Raw genomic sequence first — 12,492 nt, 5'->3', positions numbered from 1 at the left:
AAGGTTACTTACCTAACTGGACTACCGAATTGTTTCGTGTCACTGGAGGAGTGCATGGCCGTCATCCTGCCGTCTATAAATTAGAAGACATGAACGGAGAAGTGCTCAAAGGAAGGTTTTATTTGCCCGAGTTACAACGTGTCACCAAAAAAGAAGACGTGTACGACATCGAAAGCATTCTCGAACGCAGAACCCGTAAAGTGGGCAAACGACGTGTCAAAGAAGTCAAAGTACGTTGGAAAGGATATCCACCCAGTTTTGATTCTTGGATCGACGCTTCGCAAGTCATCGACTATAAAAAGAAGTGACCATCATGCCCTTTCACACAGACGCAGCTACGTCGACCACTCCTCCTTCACCCAGTTCTTCTGTGCAAGATTGACAAAAACAACCCTTGTGGGTGTGGTGTGGAGAACGTGTGCCTAAAACGCAAATCGTCTTTTTCTGCCAAATCTTCGTGGTGTATTGTGTCATCGGGGCAACCATTGCCAATTTGAGTTTGCAACAAGGAGACAAACAATTGTGGACCATTTTATTGAGCAGTTGCATCGGTTACCTGCTTCCCAATCCCTCCCTGAAATTCTCTTCGAACGGGAATAACGGGAACCTTGTGTCCAGTGCCAGTGCCAGTCACCACTCCAACAACCACAACCAGAACCCCATTTGGGGCGGAGACACGCCTCTGACGTCCAGTAACCCCTCGGAAAGCCACAGAACTCTGGAATTATGAGTCACGAAAACCAATTTTACTTAACCTTACCCAGTGACAGTTCCATGGAGGTGTTTCCCCACAACACGTTGTGCTGTTACACGACCAAATTACCTTAGGCCATCCCCTTAGATCACGAAGCCCATTGGGAAGTGGCTTTAGTGGAAATCATTCACCCGACCCAAGTCCTCAATGTCCTTGCCAATCAAAATAAATTTGATATGGAAGTTTATGACGAGCAATTGGAACAGTGGTTGGATAACCATGGCAAATATGAGAAGAAAACCCCTGGCACAAAAAATCAAAAGTCGACTATCTATCACTTGTTCATTCCCCCAGGCTATTATTTTAGTGGTCAACATTTGGTCAACACCATAGCCACCAGGTTTAATGGCGTGTTTCTAAGAGCTTTGGAGGATGTCAAAAAAGGTGTCGTCACCCTGGAATACCACAAAACAGCTCGTCGCTTCCTGATGAAATTTCCTGAGGGGCGTAAAATCATGTCTTTTTTATTTTGTCCAGAATTGTTTGACATGTTGGGCGGAGACATGAACATGAGAATGACCATGATGAAGAAAAACGAATTACCCATCGTTTACGACAACGAGTCTTTTAGCAGGTTATTTCGTACCCCAGTAGAACTGAATCAAGGACTGAATTTGATGTTCGTGTATTCCGATGTGGTGGAGTACAACGTGGTGGGACACACTTCCGTACCGTTACTGCGTGTCATTCCTTTCAAAGTGGATTCTGCCACGAGCGCTGACGAGGAAGGTGGAAACACTTACCACGTCCACCGCAAATTTGTACATCCTCACTATTTGCCTGTCAGCAAGTCGTATTTGGACACGGTCAACATTACTATAAAAGGAGATTTGGGACAAAATATCCCATTCACCAAAGGAAAAGTCACGGTGAAACTCCATTTTCGAAATCGGTTCTCTCACGACTCGTAAGTCATGTATCCAGTGTACCGAGGGGTTGCTCGACAGCGAGGGCACGGTTTAGGAGATATGTTAAAATCAGCCTTTCGTTCGGTGGCCCCGGTGTTGAAACCGATGGTGACACGCGGATTGCACGCCTTGAAAGATGCGGCACTGACGCAAGGCAAAGAATTTCTCAAAAATGTCATCATCGACAAACAAAACCCTAAAGAAGCCTTCATGAGGGCAGGCAAAAATGTCTTGCTGCAAACGGGCAAAGACATTTTAGGCCGACGAGACACACCTATAAATGCCCTGCACGCTACCGAGTCAGGCATTCAGCAAGGACAAGGCAGAAAGAGACGACGAAGAAAACACCCTTTCACCAGACTTCAAGCTAGAAAGGCCAAGAAAAGAAGAACCGTTCGAGACTTAGACGTTTTTGATTATTGAGAAAGAGAAAAAAATGATGCACCGAGAGTCTTGCGCCTGTTCCAAGACGGAACTGGATCTGTTTGCCATGCCACCCACCATGATGACGATGCAAGAATCCCAATGGGTGGAATTTCATCCCGTCTCCTCATTGACCGATTCCGCTCCCATCGAGTTTGAAATCAAAGGACAACCCGAAGATTACATCGACCTGAATAGCAGTTACTTGTACTTGAAAGTCAAAGTTCAAGATAAGGATGGACATGCTATAGACACTGAGTCAGTAGCTCCCGTCAACAATTTCATACATTCCTTGTTTAGCGGAGTGGACTTGTACTTGAATAACAAACTAGTCAGTAGCAGCATGGATACTTACCCTTATCGTGCCTACCTGGAAAATCTCTTGACGTACGGAATAGACGCCAAGAACACTCATCTCAATGCCTGTGCGGTATGGGAAGCTGACGAAGCAGGCAAATTTGAAACATTCGAAACTAATACAACCAAAGAAAACAATGATGGATTTGTAGAACGAAGAGACAGAATCAAAGATGGAAAGAGTTTAGAACTGATGGATCGTTTGCATTTGGACATGTGGTTGCAAGAAAAGTATTTGCTGAACGGGGTGGATGTTCGCCTGAGACTGAATCGGAGCAGTACCGCGTTCCATTTATTGGCTGATACTGACGACAATTACAAAACCAAAATCCAAGAAGCCAGACTCTACGTACGCCGTGTGGAAGTGTTACCTAAAGTAGGTAACGACGTCAGTCAGACGTTGAGCAGAACGACCGCCAAGTATCCCATACGACGCGTGGAAGTGAAAACCTTTACCATTCCTAGGGGACAGCGATCCATGATCGGAGATCATCTATTCCAAGGACAGCTACCCAAACGTTTAATCCTTGGTATGGTCGAGAATGAAGCCTTCAACGGAGCTATCGCTAAAAATCCGTTCTACTTTCAACCCTTTGGCGTGTCCAAGATCGAAGTCAGTCGCGATGGCAAGACCTTGTGTACTCGACCTTTCGAACCCGACTTTGAGAAGAAGAATTACTTGAGATCGTACTTGTCCCTGTACGAAGCTACCGGACAGTTAGGAACCAACACCAGTCATAGCATTACGTACGAGGATTACGCAGGAGGTTATGCTTTGTGGGCTTTCGATTTCACTCCAGACCAAGGCAGCGACGAGGGACATTTCCACCCTATAAAATCTGGCCAGATTCGTGTGGAAATTCAGTTTGCAAAACGGGACCCTGATGTAACGGTGAACGTCATCCTGTATGCAGAATTCGATAATACCATAGAAATCAACAGTTTGAGAGAAGTCATTCTAGATTATTAGAAGCCATGGAAGACTGTTATCCCTCTTTACCTAGTGGAGAAACTTTGGTCATGAAATGTGAGGAGACCGTGGAAAAAGAAGAAGTGATCATGATGAAGTCAAGATGGCCAGAACAAGAAGCCCATTTAGTCTCCTGTTTTGCCAAACACTTGGTCGAAAAAATGACGGAAGTGATCAAGAAAAATTGCTATGGATGTCAAAACGATCATCCCAGTCAAATTCAACACGATAAATGTCTGATGTTGAGTCAAGAAGAAACATTGGACGAGTATCTGGACGAAGCTTGGAGTCTCATCTCGGACGAAGACGTGTTGCATCAGTGGTATAAAGACTTGCGTGAACATTCTTGTCCACCATTAACCACTCAAGAGATCCATTGTATCGAAGCTCTCCTGAATCAAAGTGAGGAGACGAAACGAAGAAACGGTTATTTGTCAGACATTTTCAAGCAAAAAGTCAGGATCGAATTGACGACTTATTATTACCTGTGAAGAAGAAGAAAAAAAACCACACACAAATGGATGCCTGGGAACTTTATTACCTTTTGAACCACAGTTCGTATACGGCTTCTTGGAATCCTGTCGTCTGTGCTAAAGATGAACTCCCTCATCGCAAACCTCAAGACCATCAAGCTTACGTGATCAACACGGACGACAGTCATCTCCCAGGAACCCACTGGGTAGCCGTTTACTTTCCTCAAGAAGGATGTGTGGAATATTTCGATTCGTACGGATTGCCCCCTTTGGAAGACGATATCATTGACTTTATGAGGAGAAATGCTCAGACCACCCGATTCAATAATGTGAAATTACAAGGCACAGATTCCTTGGTGTGTGGACAGTACTGTGTGTATTTTCTGCATCATCGCAGCCTGGGCTATTCCTTAGAACATTTAGTGACTCATTTTGATCCTTGTTCTTCTTCTAGAAATGATGTGAAAGTAGATCGATGGTTTTGTGACCATTATGCTTATCTTTTGTCTCAAGCTAGGAAACGTAGTGTCCATCAATGGCCTAATGACTTCCAACAGTGGAAATCACCATTTCATTCACAACGTTGTCAACCCTGTTTAAAGTAGACTGTAAATTGAGAAAAAATGTTTGATGTTATAATGTTGGATTATTGTTAAAAAATGTTAGAGTTGTTGTTTAGTGTTAAGTGATTTTTGAATAAAAAATGTTGTGTTTTGAAAAAATGCCTTTGTGGTTTGTTTAGCTATAAGAATGTTGGATTCATGCTCTTTAATTTCTTACTATCCCTCTCATGACACTCACTGAACGTTGCGGCTCGAAAACCGTGTGGGGATGTTTTCCTTCACGTCCGCGCTTTGACTTTAAGAACCGGGGTTGTTTCCAGTCTAACCATCCATTGTCGACTCATCCTCCTACGAAGATGTGCTCCAAACTAGCTAAGCTAAACGAAGCCTACGTGAATTTGCATAGGGTCAGACACAGTCTGATACCGAAGCCAGAAGAGATAGAGAATGTGAGAATGTTAAAAGTCACTGAAGACCTGATAGAAGAGCTCTTCAGAGAAGAAGTGAACAGGGAGAAAGAAGAATGGACAGAGAAGTACAGACTTCAGAGACAGCAGCAACAGCAGCAACAGCAACAACAACAACAACAACAGCAGCAGCAGCAGCAACCTGAAGCTGACAGAGGCTTTGTCGATTGTCGTATCGACACCAAAGAGTTCTTCTTCTCTTTCCGAAGAAGCAGACCTATCGCCAGAAAGTCTATCCTCAGAGGACATCGCATACTTAGACACTAAAAGATTGCCATAGCAAACAAAAAAACAAAAAAAAAAAACAGCCCTTTTCAGGGCTACCCCAATACTCTAGAAAAGAAATAACCATCAATTTGCCAATGTGTGTGTGTAGGTAGAGTAGTGTGAATATAAACACTAACTCGTTTTTTAATAGTGTGAGTGTATGTGTTTGTGTGTTTGTGTTTGTAAACGCTGAAGTAGGTTGGTGTGGATAGTAGATTAATATGATATTTGTTTTTTGGCTGTTTGAGGTGTGGGGAGAGTAGATTTGGGGTTGGATTGCTTTGCTTTTGATAGTCTATTAAAGTAGTTAATGAAAAAAAATTTTAGAATAGGAATGGGTAGCATAAAAAAGTGAGTGAGTGTTTCTTTTAGGTCCGCGCGTTGTTTTTTGGTCATGATCTAGGTAAGATCAATTTTATGTTTTCAGGGGGATGTTTTCCTTCACGTCCGCGCTTTCAGAATAAATTGAAACTCGCTTGGCAGTCTAGCTACCCTTGTTGATTGATCAACACCACCAGAAGAATAAACACCAGAATTGTGAAACTGCTAGAACTCCAGATGCACCTGGAATATGCCAGGCGCATAGTAAATGAACTATCCAAGGAAGCCATAGTAGATGAGGCAAGAATAAAGAAGGAAGAGGAGGAGAGAAGAGAGAGGGAAGAGGAGGAAAAGAAAATAGGAGAGAGGATGACTTACAAGATACCAGAGACAGAGGATTGGGGTGCTGAAGCTAATCATCCCGCCTCTGCAGTCCCAAGAAGAAAGGTGAAAGGAGACTGGGGAAGAAGATGTGTGTGTGGCGCCAGGCCAGGAAGGTGCCATCATTAGATAGGTGCATCTGGAGTTCAAAAAAAAAACCAACAGCCCTTTTCAGGGCTACCCAATACCCTAGAAAAGAAATAACCATCAATTTGCCAATGTGTGTGTGTGCAGGTAGAGTAGTGTGAATATAAACACTAACTCTTTTTTCATAGTGTGAGTGTATGTGTGTTTGTGTTTGTGTTTGTGTTTGTAACTGCTCACGTAAGTTTGTGTGAATAGTGGATTATGGGTTTATTTATTGTTTCTTAGCGTATGTGGAGAGTATAGTCTGGGTTTTATTATACGAAATGAGAAAATAGGGGGATGTTTTCCTTCACGTCCACGCGTTGTTTGGTCATGACCTAGCTAAGATCAATTTTATGTTTTTAGGGGGATGTTTTCCTTCACGTCAGCGCTTTTCGTATAAGAACCCACAGTATTCGTCGTTCAAACCATTCTACGGAATAACAGATACAAGATGGAAGTATCGGCGTTGTTTAATGACTTAAGAAATGTTTACTTTTGGATGATGGATGGAGAGTATACTATTGAAAGGATAGAAAGAGAATGGAGGTTGAGAAAAAGTCTTGACTATGTCAATGAACTACAATTAGCGAGGAAGATGATAGAGGAGATGATAGAAGAAGAAGTTAAGAGATTGAGAGGATTGATTCAACCAGAGCATGTAAGAGGGGGGACTATAAAAGAGTCTATGGACAAGGTAAAAGCAGTGAGATGCTATTTAGAAGAGCTAGAGAAATGGTCAGTGTGGAAGTTCTTGAAAAGGGGCATTGAACAACTAAAGAAAGCGGAAGAAAAAATGAAAAAGATAATAGAGGAAGAAGTGCAGAAAATTAAGGACAGGTGGGTAAAAGATAGAAAAGAACAAGAGAATAGAAAGAAAAAAGAAGAATATGAGAGACTGAACAATAACTGGATAAAAATCCAACAGAAGTTCCGAGCCATGGGTCACCCGGACTGGATACCGGAAAATGAAAAGAAGAAGAAAAAAGGAATTTGGGGAAAGATTAGGGGCTGGATGAGTAAATGGAGGAAATAGAAGAAAGCCAAAGGCCCTTTTCAGGGCCACCCATATATCTCGAAAAGAGAATGACTTTCCATTGCCTACCCCTTTTTTATATTTTTTTATTTTTAAAAAAATAAAATAAACAAAAAAAAATCCCATGTTAAATTCCCTTTGTCCCTAATATTGCTTTTTTCTCCCATGTTAAATTTCCCTTGTCGCTCAACAGGCCCAAAATCTATTCCCATGTTAATTCCCCTTGTCGCTAAAGTGGCCCAGGGGTTTTCGTAATGTTAAATTTCCCATTGTCGCTAAAGTGGCCCAGGGGTCTCTGTAATGCTAATTCCCATTGTCGCTAAGGTGGCCCACTTCACTACTGATGGTACTAGCACAAACCAATGACAATATAAGTCCCTTCTTCAAACACGTATTACATCATTTGGACAAGACATATTACCAAGCAAAGACATTATTCATTAGTCCACAATAGTATTAATTCAAAATTATGATCATTGAACATATGATGGTTTGTGGCAGGTATTTTTAAGCGATAGCAAGATTTGTGAAATACCAGTTTGGTATCATTTTCATTTATCAGACCTCATTATCTGCATTTTGGTGAAAACCTCGTATCAATATGAAAATCCCTCAGAATTAGTAGACGCAGAACAATATACAAGATAACCATTTTGGTATCATATTATTTGCTAGATTGGCACTATTTTCATTTATGACATATCGATCCCATGAAAGGTATATTGGTTAAAACCATATTTCGATACTACAGTCCATTTGATATGAGTAAAAATAACAATATTTAAAAATTCTTAAAGTACGTTTCAGCTGCATTGGTTCGAGTCAAACTACCTTCATTTTGTTTAGAATAAAATTTAAAATGCTATTCCCTATATTTGGTAGTAATGGTCATATTGGACATGTCGGCATAATTTGTTACATTTGTTACATAAATAATTGAATACATAATTAAATAAATGCTGCAAATAGGTTGTTTTGTATTTCAGAAGACGTTGCTGAAAGCTTTCTTTATTCGAGTGTTAATCAGGATACAAAAGAACAGCCTTTATACTAGGATGGTATGTTAAATTCCATTGAGGAGTATTTGAGAATTAGTCATTGAGGTGTCTTTTTTAAATTTAGAAATTATACCGTATGAGTGATAGTTCAACATATTTTGTTTTCTTTCAAAGTTTGTAAGGTATAGTTGAGCAGTAATTGATAAAGTTTGCATTTATTGCTATATTTAATTGTGGAAATGTATGATACATAAAATAAAGAAATTACAGCTTTTAGACTTAGATGCTTTCTGTCGAAATTTGACAAGCGCAAATGTTTTGTAAATTATTTATAATTAAGTAAGTAATGGCATCGAGTTTGGATCTTGAACAGCATCAGAGAAGATTCGGTCTTAGTATATTTTGGTCCGATTCTGTTATGTGATTGGAAGTAAGCTGTTGTAAAAATATTCTATTTTTAGTAATAGTAGCTATGTTGTTGGTTGATCGGCATAATTTGTAAGAATAATATAAGGATGTGAAATCGTATCCTTCCTGGACAGTGCAAGATTGGGCACCATAGCGTTTTCTGTAGCTGTTACAATTAGAAGTCGAAATGCAGTTACTAAGTAGATTCATCACATGTAACTTATAAAATATAAACGTTGAATACAAAAAAAAACTTAATACTCGTATATGCAACACGTAGCCTATGTCGGCTAACTTTAGCTAGACTGTATTGACATAGTGATATAGAACTGATATAGGTCATCGCCTTTACATTTACAGTGTGATTGATGTGCACTTAAGTATAGAATTAACAACTGGTGTCAAGGAGATAAGTATGCTAATACTCAAATATTGATATTAAAAGCCAGCCCATTTATTTGTTATGTGATCTGTATTCATTTCAAAAGTTAACATTGAATACAAAATCCTTGATAATCATACGTACAATTTATTGCGATGAAATTATGTGTTGACTGGTGATAGTTGCCAGGGGCGAGAAAGCTTATGACTATTTTCTAATGACGGCTAAATACGTATTCGATGACCATACGTGACGAACAAAGGAACGTTGTTCTGCACATATATCTATCACTTTTTGCTAACATGGCCATAAGTCCAAGTACAGTTATTTTATGGTTCTACATTGGTTTTTGACAGAACATATTGTGGCATGAACGCGTATTACGTTTGTACAACTGATACTGATCTGCAAACAAATATGGCAACCATTACTAAAAATAGAAAAATGTTAACATATTTATTTTCTGAAACAACTGGTAGTACATCTGAGGAGATTTTGAGTGAAGTCGTCTTGACAACTAAAGACATTTTGTTTTGTACAAACTATTTTAAAACTTGAAAAAATAAAGAGACTTCTCAGAAGAGATTTTTAAACATTTGCCTATCTTCAAACGGAAGTTTTAAGAAATAATGCAGATACAATATGGACTGATGCAGCTGTTGCTAAGAAACGAAACACCTTCAAACGACCTAGTCTCAAAGACGCATTGGATGAAATTTGACAGGAATAATCCCGATATGATGGCTTCTCAAGTTTATATAAAATATGACAATCCGGTGTCAAGCGTGGCTGCGATTACAAAAATTATACAATCTTCCAAAAGACTTGTAATAAATAAGAACAAAACCATGTTGAACAACATTTTTCCCAAATCGAAAGAATGCATTAGTGTCGTGAATGTCAATCCAGTGTGCTGACACCTATGGAATTTGTTGCTTAAAATAGACAAAGGTTGTATGGCCAGCAAGTATTATACTGACTAATCTTTCTATGCCAACTGGTATTGCATTAACCGTTTACAAGATTTTGGACAGGTGACAGATCAACGGACTTTGGCTATTATTTTGATATTTTAAAGATAATTGTTTTCACAATATAACTTTGCATTTGTCATTGTCAAGGAGTAGTGAAAATAATAATAGTAATAATAATAATAATAATAATAATAATAATAATAATAATAATATAAATAAAGGGTAACTTTAAATGAAATAATATCATAGATTACACGTAAAACATTGTTTTTCAAAAATGGGAGAATTAGAGTAATTGCATACTTTTACATATTTACAACAATTGTGAAGATTAATTTATCGTGACTTTGATGATTGCCGTTTAAAGCTTTTCTTTAATTTCATGGATCCCCTTCCTGATCTTGGCAGTTTCTTCACCACCACTTTTACTGCCAATTGTTTGTCAAGTCAAGCTCATTATCTTTGTTATTCTTTTATAGCTATTATGTTCATAGTCTTTAAGGGCTGTTTCATTGCTATGGCCAGACTTTTTCTCCAGTATTAGTGCTACCTAATACCCCAGTTTGCATGAGAGTGTGTATAAGTACTTTCAGGTAACTTGTCAGGTACATCGACGTCAAGGGACACTCTCTTGTCATGGTAAGGCTCATCTTTGCTGTTACTATTACCACCATTCGCTGGATAAATGTGCACATCGTTTGCGTCATCATATTCGTTCATGTAGTTGTTAGTATTACCATCTACTTGTTCAGCTTTTTAATGGTGCCTACAGGTTGATGTCATTATATGCATCACTGTAGGGCTTAATTTTGTTGTTTCCAGTAGCACCACCCATTGGATAAATCTGCATATCATTGATGTCATCAAATATTTCCATGTAGTCGTTTCCACTGTTACCACCATCTATTGGGTCAGTATTTGTAGGCGGCTCCAGATAGGTGGCATCATATGCGTAATGGTACTTTGCGGAGTCATATTGGTTAAACTGAGCACAACCAATGTCTATTTTCAGCAAACCTTGCTGCATGTTTTGTTTCGAAACATGCATGATATATGTCATATTCCTTGATACACACTGAATGTAGGCCGATTCTGTGAGTCAACTAGCCAACATTTCTGCATGATATCATACCTGAATAAGAGACATGTTTCCTGTAATTGATTTTTAAAACATGAGGCGCACGCAGATCCGATAATACTCAACTGGATGATATTTGCCTAACCTTGACTACTAAACCATGGTCTGCATAAGTTTCTTCCAGTGTTTTCATTTCATATGCCGTTATCGAAATTATTTTAAACGCATCAGATTTTATCATCATCCATGTCAGACACCACATCGTTATTAATTTTCATTCCGAAGGGACTCATGTCCGAATGCTTTCTTTTAAAATTGGTCGAACTCTCTTGGTAACTTTTTGAGAAAGGGCTATGTAAATGCATTTTTCCTATCGTAATGATGCCCATATATGATGACAAATTTCAATTACTGTGCACATTTGAAAAGTAAATCCCGTTGAGCAGTTGCTGACAAGAAACTTTAAAACGTTTCTCTTGCAGCAACATTAACCAAATTTAACTGAGCATAGGCATTGTAAAAGTATTCCACTGAATGGTGTATTAAACGTTATCCATATGTTTATTCTATGTTTATAGCAATGGGGTCCATATTTGATACCAGATCAGCATCATTTAATTCTTCAGAGGGCATTATAATTTATATAATGTAGCTGGACCTTGACAGCATGTACTTGCAGGTATTCATGACTAATAACACCACATGATGACTGAATCTCTGACCCACACATTAAACTAATTGATTCCCGGAGGCCATTGTGTACATATTCTTTAATGGCTGTTCCTTTGTCGTGATCAAGTTCATTATTATCCTCATGATTAGGGCCATCCTATGGTTCAGTTTGCTCATGAGAGTCACTAAGCATCTCTATGTAACGGTTGACTGATGCATTGATGTGGAGGACCATTCTCTCATCATGGTACGACTCAAATTCGCCTTTACTATTGGGACCCTGCTTGAAATACTAATTTGTTCATATTTGGTGGCAATAAGTACCTCATTGTAGATGTTGTCCAAATTGTTATGTTATTAGAGCACCACCTTTTTGTTCAGGTGTTATAGTTGGTTCCATATGGCTTCAGAATCAAGAATAGTTTAATGCGCAAACTTGCCAACCTTCCTGCATTAAATCATACCTTTGAAAACAAAAAGCACAATAAGGTCTAAGATTGTTCATCTGACTGATATGTGCCTCGCAGCTAATTGAAGTAGCACTTGTTAAAAAATTAGTTCTATATACCTTTCTACCAGTGGTCGCAATTGCATATTTCATAGGCAAATTTGCTTGAGGGCTTTTCATCTGTTTTATTCTGCATTAGTCTTTGATAGCACATCATCCGTTATCGTAGTGAAATGGTCTATGACAGAATGTTTCTGCTAAAGTTCTTTCTATTCCGTCTGACACTTTATGTATAGTTATTATAATACTTTTCTCTCTAGAAACGATTGCAATATGTGACGTCAAATTGGAATACCTGTGTACAGTTGAAAAGCCTTCAAGCTATGATAAGTATTGCTAAGATGGTTAAAATGATGTTAAGTGGCTGTTGAGAAGATAAAGATTCGTTAAAAAAGTGCCTCGATGCTTTCTTTCCAGTGCGGCCAT

The sequence above is a fragment of the Sinohyriopsis cumingii genome, chromosome 3 (genome assembly GCF_028554795.1).
Source record: "Sinohyriopsis cumingii isolate HCF-2022 chromosome 3, ASM2855479v2, whole genome shotgun sequence".
Taxonomy (NCBI): domain Eukaryota; kingdom Metazoa; phylum Mollusca; class Bivalvia; order Unionida; family Unionidae; genus Sinohyriopsis; species Sinohyriopsis cumingii.
The sequence above is the reverse complement of the archived record's forward strand: the minus strand, read 5'-3'. Positions refer to the sequence as shown.